This window comes from Lontra canadensis, unplaced genomic scaffold, assembly GCF_010015895.1.
Source record: "Lontra canadensis isolate GAN:19392208 unplaced genomic scaffold, GSC_riverotter_1.0 scaffold2, whole genome shotgun sequence".
In the NCBI taxonomy this organism is placed as follows: Eukaryota; Metazoa; Chordata; class Mammalia; order Carnivora; family Mustelidae; genus Lontra; species Lontra canadensis.
Genome location: NW_022630996.1, coordinates 7,216,080 through 7,224,876, shown reverse-complemented (window position 1 = coordinate 7,224,876; position 8,797 = coordinate 7,216,080). Strand labels below are relative to the sequence as shown.

The 8,797-nt window shown below is 49.8% G+C and overlaps 1 protein-coding gene across 1 annotated transcript in view; it reads left to right on the top strand.

Moving 5' to 3' along the window:
- The first annotated feature begins 221 nt into the window (after positions 1 to 221).
- Positions 222 to 8,797, top strand: part of TBXAS1 (thromboxane A synthase 1) — a 164,151-nt gene continuing 155,575 nt past the window's right edge. Inside the window, exon 1 of the mRNA XM_032867796.1 lies at positions 222 to 274. The gene's annotated coding sequence lies outside the window, so the exon portion shown is untranslated. The remainder of the gene's footprint in view (positions 275 to 8,797) is intronic.

Here is an 8,797-nt window from a genome sequence, read left to right as displayed (position 1 = left end):
TCCATTTCCAGCCTCCTCTGCAGGTAAGTGCGGCCACGTCTGAATTGTGGCCAAGGACATCAGGATAGCTGATAAACATGCCACTCCCAGGCCTGCCCTGTAAAAACCTTCCTCACACCTTTTCTCTTCCCTTTTCCCCTTCACCAGCTGGTTGAGGACGACCCAGCAGAGGCATCTGTGGAGTAGTGGATGGCGGGGCCCCAAAACAGAAGGAGCCTGAGTCCCCAGGTCACTGAGCGGAAGGCTGTGTGAACGCCCACATTTGGACTATCAGGTGAGTAAGCGGTAGATTCCTGTAGGGTTAAGCCCTTGAGACACAGGGGCTCCTTGTTACTATCCCTATTCTATCCATCTCTTTCCCTTCCTGCCCCCTCGGGATTCCGGTCTTGTCTCTGTATTGCTGTTTTGGGGCCTGGGATCCCACTACTGGCTCATGTATGTATTTCCTTGAAAGCACTGCTGCCAACACTCCTGATTAACTTTGGCTTTGGGATCCCTATCATCAGGTCCCACGCATGTGTCCCCATGCCCTCTTTCCTCGGCGTGGGGACTTTGCGGTACTGACTTGCTGGGAATACCACTGCGGCCACCCGTCAGACTCTGGATTCTGGATTCTGCTTGCTGGGTGGGCAGGCAGTTTGTCTCCACAAGGCCTGCCCCACCTCCAGTGATAGGAGGTGAGAAATGGCTGATCTGGGCACTGGCTTGCCTGAAAGCTCCGAGACTCGCCTTAAGGCAGTCAAGACATCTGCTGACTCCCACGTTCACAGGTGCAACACTGTGAGATCACTGACATGTAGCCACGTTCAGCCACGCGACATGCCAGGAGAGATTCGATGATAATTTTGAAAGTGCTAACATCTGATGAGCTGAGATCATGGGTGACACAAATTGATAGAGAAGCGGAGATATGAAGGACATAGAGTGGGTCATGTCTGATTAGCAGTATCAAGAGCGGCCTGTGGTCAAGGGCATCTCCCGCCTTCTGATGAAAGGCACAGTCAAGGTCTGAACGGTAGCCCGGCTTCAGGGTCCCCACTGTGTGACTGGGGCTTCTGGTCACCTGTGGATGTTAGACTGTCATCTGATGAGCTCCACACTCATTTTAATAGTGAAACCAGATGGGACAGAGTTGGCCTGAATAGCATTATGTTACTTTCCTGCTTGAAGCCTTTCCTTCAATGGCTCCCTGCTCCTTTTGGAAGGAGGGAGTACATTTTTCACAGGGCCCAGCAGATCTTAGGTGTTCTGACCGCTAGCTAGCCTCCTGCAGCTGCCGAAGACTTCCACTGGCACTTGCTGGGTGGCCCCCAGTCTTGCTGGCCTCTGTGATCTTCGGGCACACCCAGCATGGTGCCAGCACCTGGCACAGACTCAACAAAGAAACACTGATGGCTGCACTGAAAGGTACGGAGCCCTGAGAAACCACTGCAGTCTGGGGGGGAGCAGAGAGCGGCGATTGGAGTGGATCCCGCTCTAGATACGAGCTCTATGAGATTGGAGACCTGTAGCTTGTTTGCCTCACGAGGGTGTTCCCATCGCCCAATGCCGGCCACTTGCCAGTGCGTTCGTGGAGCCAGTGGAATGAAGGTAAGAACGGACAGGTGGGGCGCCTGCATGGCTCTGTTGGATAAGCGGCTCTTGATTTTGGCTCAGGTCATGATCTCAGGATCCTGGGATCAAGCCCCGCCTGGGACTTGGGGATCAGCAGGGAGGACTGCTTGAGGATTCTCTCTCTCCTTCTCCCTCTGCCCTTCCCATTGCTCGCTCTTTCTCTCAAATGAGTAAATAAATCTTTAAAAAAAAAAAAAAGTGGATAAAGGGAGTAGTGACCAGAATGAGAGAGACTTCACAGGTGGAAAAAACAGCGCTTGGTGATTAACTGGACGTGGTGGGGGGGGGGCGGGAAAGAAGAAAGAGTCAAGGATGAGCCCCAGTTTCTGACGTGGGAGCAGAGTGGAAGGAGGTGTGATTTACTGACATGGGGAGCACGGGATGAGGGTGAAGAGTTTAACGGGGGACAGAGGCTGTGACGACGAGTCTAGCTTTAGACATTTCGCATCTGTTAGCATCTGTGGGATATCTGGGAGCAGGGCACCAGCAGGCAGGGGGATGAATGTCTGAGCCTCGGCCCCGAGAATGGGGCTGGGAGAACAGATTCGGGAGTGACCGGCACACGGATGCTAATTAAAGCTACACGAGTGTACGCGCTCGCAGTGTGACAGGTGGTGTGGTCGCACAATGATATGTGAAGTATGGTCCCTGCCCTCACAAGTAACACAAAGTCAAGATGCGACATAGACCTTACAACTGTTCACGAACCCGTCCGTGTCTCCATAGCAACCTCAAGGAGAGGAGAGAGTTCTGTCCTCATCGTGGGAGGGGAAACCCGCACAGATGGCCGCTTTCCCCCACCCCCGCCTCCTGGTGCAGGAGGTGGTTTCACTTCATGCGGGTCCCCCCGTAGTGGCACCTGGAAATCCTGCTCCAGCCAGTGCAAACCTGTGTCTTCTCCCACCTCACACCTCTCAGGCATGGGACCGAAGAGATGACGGAGAAGGCTGCATCAGCCCTACCCAAGCCTCCTTCTCCCTGGTTCTGCCTCTCCATGCCCGAGGCTCAGCCACAGCCATTCTAGGGGTGGCGGTGATGACCCACGTTGCCAAATTCAAAGATGCTTCGGCAAACACCTCACTTGACCCTTCTGCAACATTCACACCCTTGGCCATTTCCTGCTCCTTCCAACCGTCCTCCTGTGGCTTTGGTGAAAACATCCCCAGACCGCATATGAAGTGCTTGCCGTGTGTCACGAGTTCGGCGGAGCAGCCACACGGGCACCCTGGTTTCCTCACAACCACCTTGGAAAGCGCGTACCGCTGTCCCCACTTCACAGATGACAAACTGAGGCATGCAGGGGTTCGGTAACTTTCCAAGCTAGAGGAGTCTTCAAGGAGCCGGGTCACTGGAAAACCAAGAGCTACATCCTCGCGCAGGAACACAGGGTCCCTCCTGCTCTCTCAGACCATCCCTCCTCAATTGCTTTTCAAGCTCCATTTGGCACACCATCAACCCCCGCTGCCATGCCCCCGCTTCCCCCAAAGTTGCTGCTCCTGGTCTTCCTCCCATGACCTGCTTTTAAACACTCGACCTGTTCTCTGTGGCCACGTCGTCCTTATGGCGGCACCCCCTCCATGTACAGATGGCTCTCGAAACGAAAAGACTTGCCCGCTTCAGAGTTCTCTCTTGACCCAGCTGCCTTCTAAAGACCTTCACCGGTGTGGCCACCAGGAGCTCAGCAGTCTCACCCCTGAAGCCACACTCATTCCCTGACACTTATTCCTCTTCCCCAATCCTTCTTGTGGTGCATGGCACACGTGGTCTCAAGCAACAGAGCTAGAAATTGGGGCGTTATCCTCAACAACCCCTTCTTCTTCACTCCCGTACTCCATCAATGACCAGCTATGGTCGATCCTGCCTTCCCAGCAATCCCAAAGCACAGTCTTCTCTTCCCCATTTCCAGCTCTACGGCTTTATTCAGGCTAGTATCTCTTACCTAGATGGCCAAGCGGCCTCTTCACTGGTCTCCCCATCTCAGGTCTGACCCATCCGATCTGCCTCCTGAGGGAAGTTTCTAAAAACGAGTCTCATCATGTTATTACTTGACTTAGGTCCTCCTCTGGCTTCCCATGGATCCTAGAATAATGGGTAAACTTTTTGGCATGGCCCACAATGGTTTGCGTGACCTGGTCTCTGAGTACCTGCCCCTTCTCCCTACCTGCTGCGGCTTCCTATACCTCAGGGCAAGAGTGAGCTGTGTTCTCTCCGCTAAGCACATTTGTCCCATTCTCATCACTTAGTGACGTCTCCTATCCAGTCTAAGATAATGTGTCATCTGTTCAAATTTTTACCAATCTTCTCCCTCCTGTTTTTGCCCACCCCTCCCACCCCGTACATACTTGTCACAGTATCTTTCACGCTGAGGACACTTACATATTTACATTTCTGCTTCCCTATCCTGGGAGGAGAGTTTGTTGGTGGCGAGACCTAGGTCTTATACATTGGGATTCAATTCCTGGGGCCCAGGGCTTAGCAATTGTTCAATAAGTGTTTGTTAACAAAATGGATGAGCCCCCCTCCTTTGACCCCACATTCTTAGAAATTGGACGGAGAAGCTCTAAGATACTGGATGGAGTTGAAGAGCTTGTTTTCCCCTTCCAAAAGGGGCCCCAGTGTCATCTGCAAGGAGATAAAACAGCTCACAGGTGCACACCATCCCTCCATCTTCCTTAACTGTAGCAGCTCTGTGCCCCAGGGGGGAAACATAAAGATAAACTGTATCACGACCATGGGCTGGCTTGGTGAACTATGCATTTTTAAGCCAAAATGTGACTTTAGATTTAAGGGCGAAAATACTAGGTTTCAAGCCAGAAGATGGGGGCTTGAGCCTGGCCTCCAGATTTCAGTCCTGTTACATCTCTGAGCTCCAGCCTCCCGCTCTCAGAGCCCGGGAATGAAAGCTCTTGCTTACCTACTCCTCAGGGCTGCTCTAGGCTGAAATGAGGTTCTGTGTAAATGTTTTCTGAACTTCTATGGTGCTGGGTCAGCCCCATTGTCCTTTCACTCAGGACCCTACTGGGCAGGGAGAATGTCCCCTGTGCCTCAGACTGCCCTGAGACATCAGGCTTCGGGCAGGCCAGCTGGGAGCCTTCAGCAGAAAAGGAAGGCACCGCGCAGACATCTGCATAGGCAGTTTTTAAACACAGAGAACATGGAGGAAATACCACAGAATTTATGGAGTGAAAGCTCTAAAAAGAAACACAAGACTTAAGTCAAAACAGTTGACTCAACTCTGGGGGAGATGTCTGCCTGGATGTAGGAGAAAAAAGGGATGGACTTGGGGTGGGTTGAGACAGAAGGAGCAAAGCTCTGTGGGGTGTCCCACCAGGTGGGGTAAGGGGGCACCTCGACACACAGCCCGAGGGAAGGAGAATTGAAACTACCTCTGGGTGGGGGGAAGCATCCACCAGCCTTTTTGGAATGCGTATCTTTGGGTGCCCCCCTCGCACTTCGAAGACTGTCGCTTGGGATGTCCTTCCCCAAGGCCATAGCGATATGTACAAGGATGTTCACGGCCGCCTCATTTGTAGTTGGGAATGATTGGAAACAATTCAAATGTCATTCGGCGAAGGACAGGCTGAATGAGTCAACATGTCTGATCTGTGGGATCCGAGGAAGCCAGTGACGTACATCTATCTCTAGGTGTGACGCAGAAGGCTATGCATGCCATAGTAAGTGAAAAAGACGAGTTGCGGGAGGGCACGAGTATGATGATTTTGTTTTTATAAAAACTAAGAATATACCTCCATTTGTATTTGCACAGAAAAGGATATAAGGGGATATGTGCTAATTTGTTGACAGAGTTCATCTCTAGGAATTATAGAATTTTTTAAGAGAGTTTTAGAAAGTTGATTTTTTAAAAATAGATATATCATTGAAAAGAAAATATTCAGAGAGTAAAGGCCTAATGTTTAATTATAATAAGCATCTTGGCGACAGTCTGTCCTTCACTGGAAGACCCCCAAAATGTCCCTGCATTGCATCATAGATTTCAAAATTGTGATACATTCCTAATCATGTCACTCTCTGGTAAAAATCCTTGCTATCGTTCATCTCTGATCCTTCCACTCCATCTTGGCTACTTTACTATCTGGAATCACTGAGTTTTATCTCTGCTTTGATGCTGGTGTGGAAAGGGGGGTGCCGATCTCTCCCCAGCCTTCACAGCTCCCCCAAATCACAAATCACATAGGAAGGGCTCCAGAAATACCAGTCAGAGAAAGGAATGAATGAACTTAGTCACTTGGGGGAGCTGGCAACCCCCAAGGAAGTCAGACTGCGCTGAACTGGCCACTAAGATTCAGAGATGCTCTGGGAACAAGGTGGGACCCATGCCAGGCTCAGGCTGGGGGGTGAGCAGAGTGTTCTAGACGAAGAGCCTAAAGAGGGAGATGGGAGAACCACGTTTTATCCCTACGGGATTTTGTACCCGTCACTTTCCCCTTCTGGGTTTTTATTCCCTCTGTAAATGAGAGTCGGGTTCCGTCACATTTCTCAAAGCACGTTCCTAAGAACCACATCCGGGTTGTGCTCATAAATGCCCCTTCACAAGAACTCTGTGGTCACATACGATGCCGCTCCCTGCATGCCACTCTCCGAGCTTCACAAGGCACATTAGCAAGTTCAAGTCTCTGAGAGGTGGTTCAGGAAATAAGCTTACTTATCGATGCTTACACCAGCATTTTCTCATGTTTATTTCACCTTGGAATCTTAAAAAAAAAATTTTTTTTTTTTAATGAGCTTCTCTCTGATAGATACACCGGCCTTAGTAATATCTGAGGTCCTTCCAGCTCTCTGAATCCATGGCCACGGTGATGTGATGCTTCTACACCTGCTAGCTCTGCCCCCAGGCCCCGTACCATGGCTCCTGTGATTGAAAGCACCATACTTCAGCGGACCCTTGATGGAGCCTAGCTCTGTTTTGTTAGGGGAGGAATACACAGATCCCTTATATTCTCAGTGCAGTCCTGATCAGATGGGACCGAGGAGATGTGGAATATGGAGAGGGGAGTGGACATCAAAAAGGCTGGGCTGGAGTGCGAGGCACATGGGTGCGGCTGTTGGGGGCACCTAAGTAGGGATGAAAAACAGGTAGGCAGGGCACATGGCTGGAGATAAGGGAAGTACTAGGACGGTACCTCGTCCTTGTGTGGTTTGCTATCCTGTTGTGGCTGTGGCTCCCCTCTTCCTCTGGATTTAAATACTATTTGTATATTGTGCCTTCCATATGTGCATATAATCTTTTGATTAGGAAAATGGGCTTTGGAGTCCTACATTCCATGTCTGAGTTTCTTTTATAAAAGGGAGTTACTACAAAGCTTTGCTCTATGGTATTTTTTATGAGGACTGAGTGAGTTAACACATGTGAATGCTCTTAGAATAGTAACCGGCCCGTAGTTGCTACTCCATAAATGGCATTGTTGTTATTCATTATTATTATTTATGTTTTCAGCCAAGATTCTTCTCCAACTTGATAGCTCCACTCAGATGTCTCCCAGGCATTTCAGACTAAACAGGACCGAAACTGAATTATTGATTCTTCCCACCAATATCCCATCTTCCCCATCTCAGTAGCTGTCACCTCTATACACTGACCCACAGCTCGAGTCAGGAGCCTCGGAGTCAGACTTGTTTCCTCCTTCCCCTTCCTTATCATACCCCATCCACTGGGAAATTCTGTGGTCTACTCCTAAATACCTTTTTTTTTTTCCCCAGATTTTGTTTATTTATTTTTGAGAGAGAAAGAGAGATCACAAGAAGGCAGAGAGTCAGGCAGAGAGAGAGGAGGAAGCAGGCTCCCCGCTGAGCCGAGAGCCTGATGCAGGGCTCGATCCCAGGACCCTGGGATCATGACCTGAGCCGGAGGCAGATGCTTAACCAACTGAGCCACCCAGGCGCCCCCTAAATATCTTTCAAATTCATCTACTTCTTTTTCCTTCCATCCCCGCTCCATCCAAGCCGGCTCATCTCGGGACAAATCAATGGTCTAAGTGTCCTCCTTGCTTTTCCTCTTGCTCTTTTCCAACAAATTCTCCACGTGCGGCCAGAATGCTTTTGCCAAATATAGATACGAGCATGTTAAAACCCTAAGAGGCACATAAAATGAAGCCCACGCTTCTCACTGTGGCTTTGTGCTGTCTAGCCTCTAGTGACCGTCTCCACCTCTTAGGGAAGAGATGCCTCCCTGAGCTGGTCCACTCCACCGCAGCAGGACTGGCCTCATTCCAGTTTCCACCCCGGGAATTCTTTCCCACCTTAGAGCCTCTGTCTGTGTCACCCTGTTTCCCCAGAAGGCTTTGCCCCATGGCTCTTTATATGATGGACCCTCTTCAATGGAGAACCTGAGCTTCAAGCTTTTCCTTTCCACAGAGATTTCCCCTGCAACACTCCCTTAGTGGGTCTCCCTAGTTGTTCTTAGTCCTAGCCCTGTGTTCATGACCTTCACAGCACTGCTCTCAACTTGCAATTACTAATTTATTTGTCGACATGTTTATTGTCCATCTCTCCCCCGAGACATTTTCCCAGAGCCTGGGTCAACTTCCATTTTTCAAACACTGTCAACTTAGCCCAGAGCCTGGTCCCCCATACATATTGAATGAATGGATGAATATCGTGGTGAGTGAATGACTCACTTTCTGATACACCCTCCCCATTATTAAAAGTGTAATACGCTGACTAATAAGCAAAAAATGATTCAGTATACTTTAGTCAGATAAGCTCAGAGGTAGAACAAAGGACCCATGCCTATGAGCCTATGCACACACTTTTAGACATGGGAGAAATCCTCCAACTCAGGAAGAGAATGCAGACACAAGGCAGGATCTTTGGTCAGTTCCAATGGCCAGTCACCAAGGACCCCTCGGGCCCCAGGAATCAATGAACTTTGTGGGATGATGTCCTCAGGGTCACCAGCATTTTCTTTTTTTATTATTATTATTTTTATTTTTTATAAACATATAATGTATTTTTATCCCCAGGGGTACAGGTCTGTGAATCGCCAGGTTTACACACTTCACAGCACTCACCATAGCACATACCCTTCCCAATGTCCATAACCCCACCCCCCTCTCCCAAACCCCCTCCCCCCAGCAACCCTCAGTTTGTTTTGTGAGATTAAGAGTCACTTATGGTTTGTCTCCCTCCCAATCCCATCTTGTTTCATTTACTCTTCTCCTACCCT